This window comes from Oncorhynchus gorbuscha, linkage group LG12, assembly GCF_021184085.1.
Source record: "Oncorhynchus gorbuscha isolate QuinsamMale2020 ecotype Even-year linkage group LG12, OgorEven_v1.0, whole genome shotgun sequence".
In the NCBI taxonomy this organism is placed as follows: Eukaryota; Metazoa; Chordata; class Actinopteri; order Salmoniformes; family Salmonidae; genus Oncorhynchus; species Oncorhynchus gorbuscha.
Window position 1 is genome coordinate 16,559,088 of NC_060184.1, and position 17,400 is coordinate 16,576,487.

Consider the following 17,400-nt stretch of genomic DNA (forward strand, 5'->3'; position numbering starts at 1 on the left):
ACGTTCCGTGATGCGTTCCGTGATGGGTAGACCGGCGGCCATATTGACTGTACCATGAAGTCTGTTTCTGTGGTATCTGTCCATTTGTGATAGGAGGATAACAGTGGAAAATGGGCTGAAACAGGGAAGGACTACCTGAACTCATCCAATACAATGTTAGTTTTCCACTGCAAAACGTTTTGTTACAATGTCCTTAATGAATAGGACCCTGGCCATGTGTGTCTTCCACAGAGGTGCTGCTGGACCCGTGTCGAACCTGGTGCCCGTCCTCGTCATGCCAGGCAGTGTGCCAACTGAAGGAGGGGGAAGTGGCACTACCACAGCTGGTCCAGTGCTCGGTGTGCAGGTTGGAGTTCTGCTCAGCCTGCCAGGCCAGCTGGCATAAAGGACAGGCCTGCCAGGACAACATGCCCATCATTACCTTCCTACCCGGGGAGACCAGGTAGGCTACAACATTACTACTACTGCCATTACAAACACAACTACAACACTACAACACAGCTACTACTACAACTACTACTCTACTACTACAGCTACTACAATACAGCTAATACTACAACATGCCTAGTACTACTACACACATACTACAACTATCACTACTACAACAAAACAGCTACTACTACCACTACTAATACAATACACCTACTACTACTACAACACACCTACTACACACATACTACTACTAATACTAATACTACTACTACAACAACGCAGGTACTACTACTACACATATACTACTAGTACTACTACTACTGTCACTACTACAACAATACAGCTACTACTACAACTTCTAATACAATACACCTACTACTACTACTACCACTAATACTACAATACACCTACTACTACAACACATCTACTATTACTACTACTACTACTACCGCTACTACTACAACACATTTACTACAACTACTGCTGCTACTACTACACACCTACTACTAGTACCACTACTACTACAACAACACATCTACTATTACACACATACTACTACTAACTACTACTATCATTGCAATACACTACAATACAGCTAATACTACTACTACTACTACAACAACACACCTAGTACTACAACGCATGTACTACTACAACTACTACTACAAAACACATACTACTGCTACCACTACTACGACTACTACTACTACCACTACTTATACTACAACACATTTACTACTACTACTACAACAACACATTTACTACTACTATTACTACTACTAATACCACTACTGCAACACATTTACTACTACTACTACTACTACTACCTCTACTACAACACATGTACTACTACTATTACTACTTCTACTACTACTACCTCTACTATAACACATTTACTACTACTACTACTACTACTACCTCTACTACAACACATTTACTACTACTATTACTACTTCTACTACTACTACTACCACTACTACTACTACAACACATTTACTACTACTATTACTACTATTACTATTACTGCTACTACTACTACGACAACACATTTACTACTACTAGTACTACTACTACTACTACTACTACTACTACTACTACTACTACTACTACTACTACTACTACTACTACCTCTACTACAACACATTTACTACTACTATTACTACTTCTACTACTACTACTACCACTACTACTACCACAACACATTTACTACTACTATTACTACTATTACTATTACTGCTACTACTACTACTACAACACATTTACTACTATTATTACTACGATTACTACTACTTCTACTACCACTACTATTACTACTACTACCACGACTATTACTACCACTACTACTAGTACAACATATTTACTCCTACTATTACTACTATTACTACTACTACTACTACCTCTACTACAACACATTTACTACTACTATTACTACTTCTACTACTACTACTACCACTACTACTACCACAACACATTTACTACTACTATTACTACTATTACTATTACTGCTACTACTACTACTACAACACATTTACTACTATTACTACTACTACTATGACTATTACTACCACTACTACTAGTACAACATATTTACTCCTACTATTACTACTACTACTACTACTACTACTACTACTACCTCTACTACAACACATTTACTACTACTATTACTACTTCTACTACTACCACTACTACTACCACAACACATTTACTACTACTATTATTACTATTACTGCTACTACTACTACTACTACTACTACTACTACTACTACTACTACTACTACCTCTACTACAACACATTTACTACTACTATTACTACTTCTACTACTACCACTACTACTACCACAACACATTTACTACTACTATTATTACTATTACTATTACTGCTACTATTACTACTTCTACTACTACTATTACCACTACTACTACCACAACACATTTACTACTACTACTACTACTACTACTACCTCTACTACAACACATTTACTACTACTACTACTACTACTACTACTACTACTACTACTACTACTACCTCTACTACAACACATTTACTACTACTATTACTACTACTACTACTATCACAACACATTTACTACTACTATTACTACTATTACTATTACTGCTACTACTACAACACATTTACTACTATTATTACTACTATTACTATTACTGCTACTACTACTACTACAACACATTTACTACTATTATTACTACGATTACTACTACTACTACCACTACTATTACTACTACTACTACGACTATTACTACTATTACTAGTATTACTATTACTGCTACTACTACTACTACAACACATTTACTACTATTATTACTACGATTACTACTACTACTACCACTACTATTACTACTACTACTACGACTACTACTACTATTACTACTATTACTATTACTGCTACTACTACTACTACAACACATTTACTACTATTATTACTACTATTACTATTACTGCTACTACTACTACTACAACACATTTACTACTACTATTAGTACTATTACTATTACTGCTACTACTACTACTACAACACATTTACTACTATTATTACTACGATTAATACTACTACTACTACCACTTCTATTACTACTACTACTAAGACTATTACTACCACTACTACTAGTACAACATATTTACTCCTACTATTACTACTACTACTACTACTACTACTACTACTACTACCTCTACTACAACACATTTACTACTACTATTACTACTTCTACTACTACTACTACTACCACTACTACTACCACAACACATTTACTACTACTATTACTACTATTACTATTACTGCTACTACTACTACTACAACACATTTACTACTGTTATTACTACGATTACTACTACTACTACCACTACTATTACTACTACGACTATTACTACCACTACTACTAGTACAACATATTTACTCCTACTATTACTACTACTAATACCACTACTGCAACACATTTACTACTACTACTACTACTACACATTTAGTACTACTACTACTACTTCTATTACTACACATTTATTACTACTAGTACTACTACTACTACTACTACTACTACTACTACTACTACTACTACTACTACCTCTACTACAACACATTTACTACTACTATTACTACTATTACTATTACTGCTACTACTACTACTACAACACATTTACTACTATCATTACTACTATTACTACTATTACTATTACTGCTACTACTACTACTACAACACATTTACTACTATCATTACTACTATTACTATTACTGCTTCTACTACTACTATTACTACTACTACTATGACTATTACTACCACTACTACTAGTACAACATATTTACTCCTACTATTACTACTACTACTACTACTACTACTACTACCTCTACTACAACACATTTACTACTACTATTACTACTTCTACTACTACTACTACCACTACTACTATCACAACACATTTACTACTACTATTACTACTATTACTATTTCTGCTACTACTACTACTACAACACATTTACTACTACTATTACTACGATTACTACTACTACTACTATTACTACTACTACTATGACTATTACTACCACTACTACTAGTACAACATATTTACTCCTACTATTACTACTACTAATACCACTACTGCAACACATTTACTACTACTACTACTACTACTACCTCTACTACAACACATTTACTACTACTATTACTACTTCTACTACTACTACTACCACTACTACTACCACAACACATTTACTACTACTATTACTATTACTGCTACTACTACTACTACAACACATTTACTACTACTATTACTACTACTAATACCACTACTGCAACACATTTACTACTACTACTACTACTACTACACATTTAGTACTACTACTACTACTTCTATTACTACACATTTTTTTACCACTAGTACTACTACTACTACTACTACTACTACTACTACTACACATTTACTACTACTACCATTACTACTACAAAACACCTACTACTACCACTACTACTACTACAACACACCTACCACTACTACTACAAAACACCTACGTACTTCTACTACTATGACACACCTTCCACTACTACTGCAACACATGTACTACTACTGCTACTGCTACTACTACTACTACTACTACTACTTGCCTACTGTACCCTGAACCAGGGTAGGGTTCAGTAGGAAGGAACCAGTTTGAAACATTGTAAAATGGCAAGGTTCTATTTCAACGTGTCCAATGAGTTCACAGACAATATGAACACAACAAGGCCCAACACAGAGTCAATGATGGACTGATGTTTAGCTGTTAGTATCACTCGTATTATCCCTGACAGTGCAGTATGTACAGGTATGTACAGGTCTATATATGTCCGGTCCCCTGATGATTATTGTCTTCCAGTTCCTTCTACAAGAGCGACGATGAAGATGCACCCATCAAGTGCTGTCCCAAGTGTAAGGTGTACATCGAGAGGGACGAGGGCTGTGCTCAGATGATGTGCAAGAACTGTAAGCACGCCTTCTGCTGGTACTGTCTGGAGTCTCTGGACGTGAGTAGAAGCCATAAACACTGAACACATACACAACCTTCTGCTGCTACTGCCTGGGCCTGCCATAGAGATACAGTCTAATACTCTAATACTTAGTAGTGTTCTATTGGATTGTGTGGAACCTGCACACAGTGACCAGAGCTTGTAAAACTCGTGATGCCACTGCCACAGTTTATTAGGTACACACCAACCCATTCACAAAAATAGTTTGCTCCTACAGTGAGTCACGTGACCTTGGCTTGCTATATAAAGCTGGCAGATAGGCATCGAGGCAAAAAGGACTTTGAGCGTGGTATGACTGTCGGTGCCCGGTGCGCCGCTTCCAGTATCTCAGAAACGGACGGCCTCCTGGGCTTTTCACACACAACACTGTCTAAGGTTTACAGAGAATAGTGCAACAAACAAAAAACATCCAGTCAGCAGCAGTCCTGTGGGCAAAAACAGCTTATTGATGAGAGAGGTTGAAAGAGAATGGCAAGAATCCCGCAAGCTAACAGGCGGGCCACAAACAGGCATATAAACAGTGCATTATAACAGTGGTGTGCAGAACGGCATCTGGGAATGCAGATGTAGGGCTGTAGCGATACCGGGCAACGGGAGGAGACGGCAGGACTTAGAGAACCGATCCACAATCACCAGAACCGTGGTGTTCCCCTGAGACGGGGGAAGATCGGTCAGGAAATGTACCGATAGATGTGACCATGGCCGTTGTGAAAGGGGGAGGGGTTGTAACTTCCCTCTAGGAAGGTGCCTAGGAGCCTTACTCTGGGTGCATACCGAACAGGAGGAGACATAAACCTTAACGTCCCTAACCAAGGTAGGCCACCAATACCTCCCCCGAAGGCTCCCCATTGTCCTCCCCACCCCAGGGTGACCCGAGGAGGGTAGGACGTGAGCCCACCGAATCACCGGACACTGAGGAGGCGCGGGTTCAGTCCGTAACGCCCGTTCGATGTCCGAGTCCACCTCCCATACCACTGGTGCTATCAGCCTTGAGGCGGGAAGGATGGGAGTAGGTTCAGTGGACCTATCCTCCGTGTCGTAAAGGTGGGACATTGCGTCCACCTTCAGGTTCTGGGAGCCCGGTCTATACGATAACGTGAACCGGAATCGGGTGAAAAATATGGCCCACCTTCCCTGACGTGGGTTAAGTCTCCTAGCTGCCCGAATATACTCCAGATTCTGGTGGTCGGTCCAGATGAGAAAAGGGTGCTTAGCCCCCTCAAGCCAGTGTCTCCACACCTTCAGAGCCCTGACCACCGCTAGCAACTCCCGGTCCCCCACATCATAGTTACGCTCCGCTGGGCTGAGCTTCCTCGAGAAGAAAGCGCAGGGGCGGAGTTTTGGTGGCGTACCCGAGCGCTGTGATAGCACGGCACCCACCCCAGCCTCGGACGCGTCCACCTCCACTATGAATGTTAGAGAGGGGTCCGGATGCGCCAACACGGATGCATCCGTCAACAGCGCCTTCAACCTGTTGAAAGCTCCGTCCGCCTCTCTGCTGACCACCGCAACCGCACCGGGCCCCCCTTCAGCAGTGAGGTAATTGGAGCCGCTATCTGGCCAAAACCTCCGGTAGTAGTTGGCAAAACCCAAAAAACCGCTGCACCTCTTTTACCGTGGTCGGAGTCGGCCAATTACGCATGGCCTTACTGCGGTCACCCTCCATCTCCACCCCCGAGATGGAAGTGCGATAACCCAGAAAGGAGACGGATCGTTTGGAGAACACACACTTCTTAGCCTTGACGTATAGGTCATGCTCCAGCAGTCTACCAAGCACCTTGCGTACCAGAGACACATGCGCGGCGTGAGTGGCTGAGTAGATCAGAATGTCATCGATATAAACAACCACTCCCTGCCTGTGCAGGTCCTTGAGAATCTCGTCTACAAAGGATTGGAAAACGGCTGGAGCATTCTTTAACCCATACGGCATGACGCAGTACTCATAGTGGCCCGATGTGGTACTAAATAAGGTTTTCAACTCGTCTCCATTCCGAATACGCACCAGACTATACGCGCTCCTGAGATCCAATTTTGTGAAGAACTGCGCTCCCTGAAATGATTCCACTGCCATAGCAATGAGAGGTAGTGGGTAGCTGAACCCCACTGTGATGCCATTTAGACCTCTATAATCAATACACGTACGCAAACCTCCCTCCTTTTTCTTCACAAAAAAGAAACTCGGGGAGACGGGTGAGATGGAGGACCGAATGTACCCCTGTCCCAGAAACTCCGTGACATATGTCTCCATAGCCAACGTCTCCTCTTGGGACAATGGGTACACGTGACTCTTGGGAAGCGCAGCGTTTACCTGGAGATCTATCGCACAATCCCTTCCCGGTCGATGTGGGGGTAATTTCGTTTTTACTGAAAGCGATTGCCAAATCGGCATACTCGGGGGGAATGCACACCGTGGGACCCTGGTCTGGACTCTCCACCAACGTGGCACCGATGGAAACTCCTGGAGAACCCCCTGCCTGTTAGGATTGTGCCGGGCCAGCCAGGGAATCCCTAGAACCACTGGAAACGCAGGCGAATCAATAATATAGAGACTGATACGCTCCCTATGATTCCCCTGCGTTACCATGTCCAGTGGAACCGTGGTCTCCCTAACCACCCCTGACCCTAATGGCCGGCTATCTAGGGAGTGCACGGGAAAGGGAGAATCTATCGGCACAAGCGGAACACCTTATTTAATAACGAGTCCGCGATCCATAAAGTTCCCAGCTGCGCCTGAATCGACTAGCGCCCTATGCTGGGAAGAGGGGAAAATTTTAAGGAAGAAAAAATCAAGACAAACATGTGACCAACAGGGGGTTCTGGGTGAGTTTGGTGCTGACTCACCTGGGGTGATCGAGAAGTGTTCCGCCTGCCATCTCGACTCCCAGACGGACCCCCCCAGCACCGATCGGCCGTGTGTCCTCTCCGACCACAGCTGGTGCAGGAGGAGCCTCCTCCACCGGTACCCCTCTGCGCAGCCCCTCCCAACTCCATCGAAGCCGGAGTGGAGGTGCTGGGTGGTGGAACACACAGGACCCTCTCCGAACGCCCGCGGGCAGCCAGCAGATTGTCCAGTCGGATGGACATGTCAATCAGCTCATCCAGGGAAAGAGCGGTGTCCGACATGCTAGCTCCCTGCAAACGTCCTCCCGGAGACTACACCTGTAGTGGTCGATAAGGGCCCTGTCGTTCCACCCAGATCCTGCTGCCAAGGTCTGGAACTCCAACACGTAATCCTGGGCGCGCCTCCTCTCCTGCCTGAGATGGAATAGTCGTTCTCCCACCGCTCGGCCTTCTGGAGGGTGGTCAAACATGGCGCGGAAACGGCGGGAAAACTCTGGGTAGTGCTCCCGCGCTGAGTCTGGGCCATTCCAGACTGCGTTCGCTCACTCCAGAGCACGACCCGTGATGCAGGAGATGAGGACATTCACCCTCTCCGCTCCCGAGGGAGTGGGTCTGACGGTGGCCAGGTACAGTTCCAGCTGGAGTAAGAACCCCTGGCACCCTGCCGCCGCTCCATCATAGACCCTCGGGAGCGTAAGACGGAGGGTGCTGGAGTCGGGAGATGGGGAGTCCTGAGCTGGGGGAGCCGAAGGTGGAGAGAGGAGACCACTTCTCTTCCATCGGTCCATTCTCTCCATCACCTGATCCATAGCCGTTCCGATCCGATGGAGAACGGTGGCTAGTAGGCCGGTGACGAGGACCGACCGCCGAGCACCGCCCGAACAGGCAGGGGAGCCAACTTCGGCGGAAGTCGTGACAATTCAGTCATTGTTAGTTTTACACCTAAGCCATTGTGCTGTAGAATTTGTGAATTTTGTCTCTTTCAGTTTATACTGGATTAAACAAAAATTGTAATTAATTGTAATTCTGTTCATTATTTTCTAACACTCCCTTCATCTTGTGCCAATATTATAGTTAAGTTTTTTTATCACGAGTATCTGTTTCTGACTCAAATAGGATTCCATCAACATTGCTCTGATGTCCAAACGCTTTCAGCTTCATTTTCTCATTCTGTCATGGAAATAATTATATTTAGGCAATTACCATGTCATTTACGGTTTCTTTGATTTTAGATTTCCATGTGGGTCAATTTATCGGTGAATTCTGAATGTATAATTCAATAGATAACAATTTGAACAGAAAATATCAAAACTAGTCTAATCTTAGTGTGTCTTATCAAAACGTACATATGATCTGGGCCAGTGTCCATCATTCTAGTGGGCCTGCCCCCACATTTAACCCTGCCTTTTAAAACATTTCATCCAGGCTTTAACCCTGATAGTGATTCTTTCTCTCTCTCCAGGACGACTTCCTCCTGATCCACTACGATAAAGGGCCATGCAGAAACAAACTGGGCCACTCCAGAGCTTCAGTGATCTGGCACCGGACACAGGTACTGTATTGTAAAAACGAGGCATTAGTTGGATTTAGCTCAGCGAGCTAACAATCGTCTGGCATGCTGGAGTTCCGGGTTCGAACCCAGTCAGTCACACAGGTTAGCTGTGACAGCAGTATCTACAGTTGAAGTCAGAGGTTTACATACATTCTTCCAACAATTGTTTACAGACAGATTATTTCACTTAATATCACTGTATCACAATTCCAGTGGGTCAGAAATGTACATACACTAAGTTGACTGTCCTTTTAAACAGCTTGGAAACTTCCAGAAAATTATGTCATGGCTTTAGAAGCTTCTGATAGGCTAACTGAGGGGGTGACTGCATCATTTTGTGGGGGTGCTTTGCTGCAGGAGGGACTGGTGTACTTCACAAAATAGATGGCATCATGAGGATGGAACATTATGTGGATATATTGAAGCAACATCTCAAGACATCAGTCAGGAAGTTAAAACTTGGTAGCAAATGTCTCTTCCAAATGGACAATGACCCCAAGCATACTTCCAAAGTTGTGGCAAAATGGCTTAACAGCAAAATGGCTTAACAACAAAGTCAAGGTATTGGAGTGGCCATCACAAAGCCCTGACCTCAATCCTATAGAAAATTTGTGGGCAGAACTGAAAAAGTGTGTGCGAGCAAGGAGGCCTACAAACCTGACTCAGTTACACCAGCCCTGACAGGAGGAATGGGCCAAAATTCACCCAACTTATTGTGGGAAGCTTGTGGAAGACTACCCGAAATGTTAGACCCACGTTAAACAATTTAAAGGAAATGCTACTACTAATATTCTGACATTTCACATTCTTAAAACAAATTGATGATCCTAACTGACCTAAGACAATTTTAAGTGTATTTGGCTAAGGTGAATGTAAGCTTCCGACTTCAACTGTATGTAGACCATTCCCCCACCTGCCTGTCCAGTTACTGGTCCTTGTTTTCATACTATCCACCTGTCACTGTGGAAGGAGGTCTTGGAGGAGGTCTAAGACAACATTTGGACAACAATTGTAAAAAAAAAAATTAAAAAATGTGTTTGAATGTGTCTGGCCACACTAGTTCCTCTGTAGGTCTTATGTAGGTTTAACACCTAACTGCTTCATTAATATTTAAAAGGTGTTGTTGAAAGCTCTTATCCCATTAGACCCAACACTTAACACTACGAACACAATGATTTTTATAACAGCATGTTGCCTGTTTATCATCAAGGACACTATAAGTGATGTATATATCTGTATATTCACTGTCAGAAACCACAGGAGGTTGGTGGCACCTTAGTTGGGGGGCTTGTGGTATTGGCTGTAGCGGAATCGGTGGAATGATATAAAATACATTCAACACATGGTGTCCATGTGTTTGATGTCATTCCATTCACTCCGTTCCAGCCATTATTATGAGCCGTCCTCTCCTAAGAAGCCTCCACTATCAGAAACACTGTATGTTTGCCAATCCTGTCTGTAACAATGTAGATTTATATTTGAGGAACTACTGCCACCTTGTGGATATTCAGTGTACTACTTCATGGGCAAGTGAAAGATTTAATAATGTTGTGTTGATGCATCATTGTACTACTTACTGTACATTACATCCCTCCAGTGTCTATGTGATGTCTGGGTTAAAACAAGCACCTCATGAATTACAACTGGTGACGTTAAAAGGGCTTAGATACATTTGGTTGATTGTTAATGTGTGTATGTTGTAAAATCATTCACTTCCACTTGCGCTCTCTCTCTTTCTCGCTCTTGCTCTTTCTCTCTCGCTCTCTCTCTCGCTCTCTCTCACTCTCTCTCTCGCTAGTGTCTCTCTATCGCTCTCTCTCTCTCTTTCGCTCTCTTTCTCGCTCTCTCTCTTGCTAGTGGCTCTCTATCACTCTCTCTCTCTCGCTCTCTCGCTACTGGCTCTCACTCTCGCTCTCTTTCTCTCTCTCGCTCTCTCGCTACTGGCTCTCACTCTCGCTCTCTTTCTCTCTCTCGCTCTCTCGCTACTGGCTCTCTCTCTCACTCTCGCTCTCTTTCTCGCTCTCTTTCTCTCGCTAGTGGCTCTCTATCACTCTCTCTCTCTCTCTCTCTCTCTCTCTCTCTCTCTTGCTCTCTCGCTACTGGCTCTCTCTCTCACTCTCGCTCTCTTTCTCTCTCTCGCTCTCTCGCTAGTGGCTCTCTATCACTCTCTCTCTCTCTCTCTCTCTCGCTCTCTCGCTACTGTCTCACTCTCTCTCTCGCTCTCTCGCTACTGTCTCACTCTCTCTCTCGCTCTCTCGCTCTCTCGCTAGTGGCTCTCTATCACTCTCTCTCTCTCTCTCTCTCGCTCTCTCGCTACTGTCTCACTCTCTCTCTCTCTCTCTCTCTCTCTCTCGCTCTCTCGCTACTGGCTCTCTCTCTCACTCTCTCTCTCTCTCTCTCGCTCTCTGTCTCTCTCTCTCTCTCTCTCTCTCTCTCTCTCTCTCTCTCTCTCTCTCTCTCTCTCTCTCTCTCTCTCGCTCTCTCGCTACTGGCTCTCTATCACTCTCTCTCTCTCTCTCTCTCTCTCTCTCTCTCTCTCTCTCTCTCTCTCTCTCTCTCTCTCTCTCTCTCTCTCTCTCTCTCTCTCTCGTGCTCTCGCTACTGGCTCTCTCTCTCACTCTCGCTCTCTTTCTCGCTCTCTCTCTCTCTCGCTAGTGGCTCTCTATCACTCTCTCTCTCTCGCTCGCTCTCGCTACTGGCTCTCTCTCTCTCGCTCTCTTTCGCTCTCTTTCTCTCTTTCTCACTCTCTCGCTGGTGGCTCTCTATCACTCTCTCTCTCTCGCTCGCTCTCTCGCTACTGGCTCTCTCTCTCTCTCTCTCTCTCTCTCTCTCTCTCTCGTGCTCTCGCTACTGGCTCTCTCTCTCACTCTCGCTCTCTTTCTCGCTCTCTCTCTCTCTCGCTGGTGGCTCTCTATCACTCTCTCTCTCTCGCTCGCTCTCTCGCTACTGGCTCTCTCTCTCACTCTCTCTCTCTCTCTCTCTCTCTCTCGCTCTCTCGCTACTGGCTCTCTCTCTCACTCTCTCTCTACTGGCTCTCTCTCTCTCTCTCTACTCTCTCTCTCTCTCTCTCTCGCTCTCTCGCTCTGGCTCTCGCTCTCTCTCTCTCTCTCTCTCTCTCTCTCGCTCTCTCGCTACTGGCTCTCTCTCTCTCTCTCTCTCTCTCTCTCTCTCTCTCTCTCTCTCTCTCTCTCTCTCTCTCTCTCTCTCTCTCTCTCTCTCTCTCTCTCTCTCTCTCTCTCTCTCACTCTCTCTCTCGCTCTCTCGCTCTCTCGCTACTGGCTCTCTCTCTCTCTCGCTACTCTCTCTCTCTCTCTCGCTACTGGCTCTCTCTCTCTCTCTCTCTCTCTCTCTCTCTCTCTCTCTCTCTCTCTCTCTCGCTACTGGCTCTCTATCACTCTCCCTCTCTTTCTCTCTCCAGGTGGTGGGGATATTTGCTGGCTTCGGTCTGCTCCTACTGGTGGCTTCTCCCTTCCTCCTCCTAGCCACACCCTTTGTTCTGTGCTGCAAATGTAAATGCAGTAAAGGAGATGACGATCCTCTGCCTACCTAACCAACCCTGCCCTGGACACAGGGTCAGGTCAGCTCACCTGACAGACAGGGGCACCAGGCCTGTTGATGGACAGGGTGTTTGGTGTTTGGTTAGTCATCCACTCCTTACAGCGTTTTAATCCGGCACACCAGCCCAGAGGACTCTTAGGGATTGATGGGTTTGTCGCTGGGGCAGCACAGTGCAAGTGGAAGAGGAACATTGACTTTGGGCGGAGCCAGCAAATTGGGTTGTGGGGACACTCTAAACAGTGTAGTTTTGATGTGATGTGTTAAGAAGGACTGGGCCTGCAGAGGCGAGGAGGACAGAACCACCAGTCAGTGTTGGGCTGGGTTGGTTGTTGCTTCAGAGGTCAATCTGGGATTGGTGGTTATAGCTCTGTCTATGTGTGTCAGGTTCAAGGTTAAGGTTATTTGTACAACTGTCTTGGTGCTTGTTTGGGGGACTGCAAATATAATGTAGGTATATTTGGAGGGAGCAGCCTTGGCCATCAGCCACGGAATGTGGAAGTGTCTCCTAGAAGGGTAGATACTGTGTCCCAAGTGACAACGTATTCCCTATATAGTGCATTATTTCTGTACCAGGACCCATAAGGCTCTGGTTAAAAGTATTGCACTATTTAGGGAATATTTACTTACCAACCGGTTCTCCCCCTTCAGCTCTTGAGCTTTGTATAAGAACACAAACAATATCAAGGATCTCATCAGAGAAAACCATTTCAGATTATCCGTTTGTATCATGTAAATCTCTGAGGATTCACAACGTCCCTCAAATATATTTTGAACGTTTTGTTTTCTATTATAGACTTGCTGGGAAAGATTTGTCAGATAAAATATGAGACTATTGTTCAACATAACCTACAGGATGCATGTCTACTATATGCTTGAGGATGTTATATAATCTCCTCAGATTATAAGGAGTCAATTTTACCACCATCTTGAATTTACTGCCCGTTCTCCCGAAGAAAAATATGTGTAAATGTGCAAACTTCCTTTGCAACTTATTTACCATAGAATAATTTGCTAGAATCGAGAGTGAATGGTGTAACATTGATCTTTCAGTATTTCTATCGACACAGTGGAATAAACAGCATACAGGCCGCCCAGATGTAGCAAGCAGGGTTGGAGTCGATTTCATTTCAGTTAAATCAATTCAGGAAGATAAATGAAATTCCAATTTCAATTTTCCTCATTGCTTCTTTATGAGAAATATTTGGAATTGGAATTTCAATTTACTGAATGAAAAGAAATTGACCCTAACCCTGGTCGCAAGTGCTAATGTCCACTGAATAACCCATTCTGTAGCAGCTCAACCTACTTCTGTTATATTTACTAGCCATGAAACCCCTTTACCCTTTAATGAGTTAAACTAACCATCTTAAATTAGCACTTGTGTTGAGGTAGCCAAGGTGCCACAAAATGTCTTTCAAATCTACTTTGATATGAGTGTGATTGATTCACACTCCCTTTTCACCAAAATGCTCTCATTTGATATTGTACAATTCTGAACACTACTGTTATTTATCCTACAATTTGTCACATGTACTACTAGCATTCTCCTGTTACGCTCCACACAAATTATGTTGAGAAAGACTTCTTTGCTTGCGTGTTGTATTTTTGTGGATAGAAAAATATCAGAATAGTAGATTTACTTAAAATAATTCTGTGACACAATGACAATGGTGTACATTCTGGGTTTTAAAAGTGTTCAAGTATTCTATCACATAGTTTTTTGTATACAGATATAATCTCACCCCCAGGTTCAAGTGCTATGACAGAGCGAGAGCCAGCAAGTGGACTAGATTAATATGGATGTATTTCCATGATATGATTTAGAATTTTTAAATGTATTGCTTAATTGATCATTTCACTGTATTCTGTCACAAAACCTGACCAATTGAGTCAGACTCCAAATATGGGCTCAACACATCCTGGTCCAGTTTTATAGCAGCAATTGGGTCAATACAGCAGGAGACTTATCTAAGAAATGAGGAGGTGTGTGTGTTAGGGGGCGGGATCAGGCTAATAGGCTTATTTATAATTGGTGATCAAGTTTTTGGAGTCGAATGTAGCCAAAATTATCCTTTAAGATGTCTAGGTCAGGACCACTTGTAATGTGTGTTCACTTACATTTTAACTTCTTCATTTTGTTGTATTTAGGGGGTTTTATGTTTAAAGAATATTGCATTGCACTCAACTAATTATATTTAAACTGTATGAAGAACATGTTTTTTACTGTAGCATTTCTGCACATGAGTTCTATTATGTTAAATGGATACTTTGGGATTTTGGCAATGAGGCCCTTCATCTACTTCCCCAGAGTCAGATAAACTCGGGAATAGTATTTTTATGTCTATGTGTGCAGTTTGAAAGATGTTGCTATCTAGCGCTAGCGCAATTGCTAACTAGCCTTAACACCATGCATGCTAGCAGATACCATAGACTTCTAGTCATTGCGCTAACGCTAGTTAGCATTGCCAAAATCCCCAAATATCCATTTAAGTTCTTGTTCAGATGTTTACGTACTGTGCATTTGTTTGTAACACCACATACTTTAAATAAAAAGCACATTTAGCTTGTTCTGGTAGCAGGTATTCTTGGTTATGTGCTTTGAGTAAATGGAATCAAATTAAATCCAATTTTACCTGTCACTTGCTGAATGCATCAGGTGTTGACTTTACTGTGAAATGCTTATTTACGAGCCATTTTCCAACAATGCAGAGTTTTTTAAAAATAATATTAAATTGCTAAATAAAAAAGGTAAATAGTAATAAAATAACATTAACAAGGTTATATAAAAGGAGTACCGGTAATGAGTCAATGTGCAGGGGTACCAGGTATAATATGTAGGTAGGGGTGAAAGTGACTAGTCAATCAGGATAGAATATAAACAGAATAGCAGGGGGAGTATATGGGCCTCCTTTCGGACCCTGGGGATGGTACCAGAGATAATTGTAAAGTAACAAATATGTGTTAAAGATTCTCCAGTCAGAGGAACAGAAAAATGCAGCAATAAAGAATCAAGCACATCATCAATCAATTTGTTATACATCAATCTTGTGCAAGGCGTCTTGCACATCACTAGTAGAAAGTTGTTGAAATGAAAAGAAAGAACTGCAGAGGGAAAGGAAGATCAGATGTTTCAATGCAGTACTCTGTACTATCACCAATACAGTGGAGTAGCACAATATACAGTGGGACTACAAGTAATGTACAGTTAGACTATATTATTCAAACGTTATGGTAACATAGATGTTTTAATACCTGCTTTATGAAAACCACAATGTCACCACTCTAATAAGTAAACTATTACTGTTTATCCCTGAGAAATAACCACATTGAAAACTCAGTACACAGACATACCGCCATCCTCTGCCCCTCTACAGTGAATCATTTGAAGAGCAGACCTAACACACTCTGGACCTCTTGACACGAACAGGCTCCCCCAGCCCAAGACGGGGTGGCGGGACCTCAACATCTGCTGTGTGTGGTCTAATCCGAGCATCTAGTTCTGTGTCCCTGGACCACGCATGGTCTGGCACGGGGACCCGCAGGGGCAGGTGGGCAGCTGCCTCCCACGGCAACAGTTCAACACCAAACCTAATCAATTCATGTGCTTCTCCACCAACTACCTCGGCCATCTGTCCGGAACTGAACTACACACCACACAGGAACACAGCAGCGCTACGATGTTCACTCCGGTGCACACAGAACGACAGAACTCACGATCAGAGGCTAGATCCCATGTTTTATCTAACTAGAGATGTTGAAGACAATGCTGGTACAAAGGAGTGGTGTGTTTACTGCCTCTTGGTTTCAATCTACTGAGTGAAATATTGAGGGTGGAAGTTGGGAGTAGGGAGCTGAAATACTGTTTTACAGCCACAAGAGGGCATCCTTAGTTTGGATTCCGTTATGTAACCACTGCATCTAACAATGTGCCCAATTGCTCACATGGTACATTAACTTTGTGACTGTATAACGTTTCTTGTTTACTTTCTGTTTTTCACTAAAATCCCACTCAGAGAATATATCTCCCTTTTATTCTTTCATCCATGTGCAGAATATCCTCCAACCAAAACCTTCACACCATTCACAGCAGAACAGCAGGAGTGAGCAGAGAGCAGAGAGCTGGAACTGAGGGACATCATATCCCCAGGTGAGCTGCGGGAGCCTCTGGTCAGCCTACCATTACAACCCTCCCTGGCTTGGCCTGAGTTCAAGCAGCCAGAGGTACAATTTGGCCATTGACTGTCATAGACTCTGACAAGCACATGTGCGAGAGGGGAAGGGGGGGTTACAAAGTGAACATGGATCAAAGCAGAGCATTTTATCTCCATTACGGAGCCCCTCACTACATTTTGTATTCTGCCAATCTGTTGAACCAGACGGATTAGAAAACCTGGGTGGGCAGAGATGGAGGCAGTGTTTGGTCTTAAGGAATAAATAGCTGTGACAGAATGATACCTACTAAACAACACTAAACACATACTAAACAATACTAAACACATACT

The 17,400-nt window shown here is 43.4% G+C and overlaps 1 pseudogene; it reads left to right on the top strand.

Moving 5' to 3' along the window:
• Positions 1-15,465, top strand: part of LOC123990603 — a 28,212-nt pseudogene extending 12,747 nt beyond the window's left edge.
• The last annotated feature ends 1,935 nt before the right edge of the window (positions 15,466-17,400 follow it).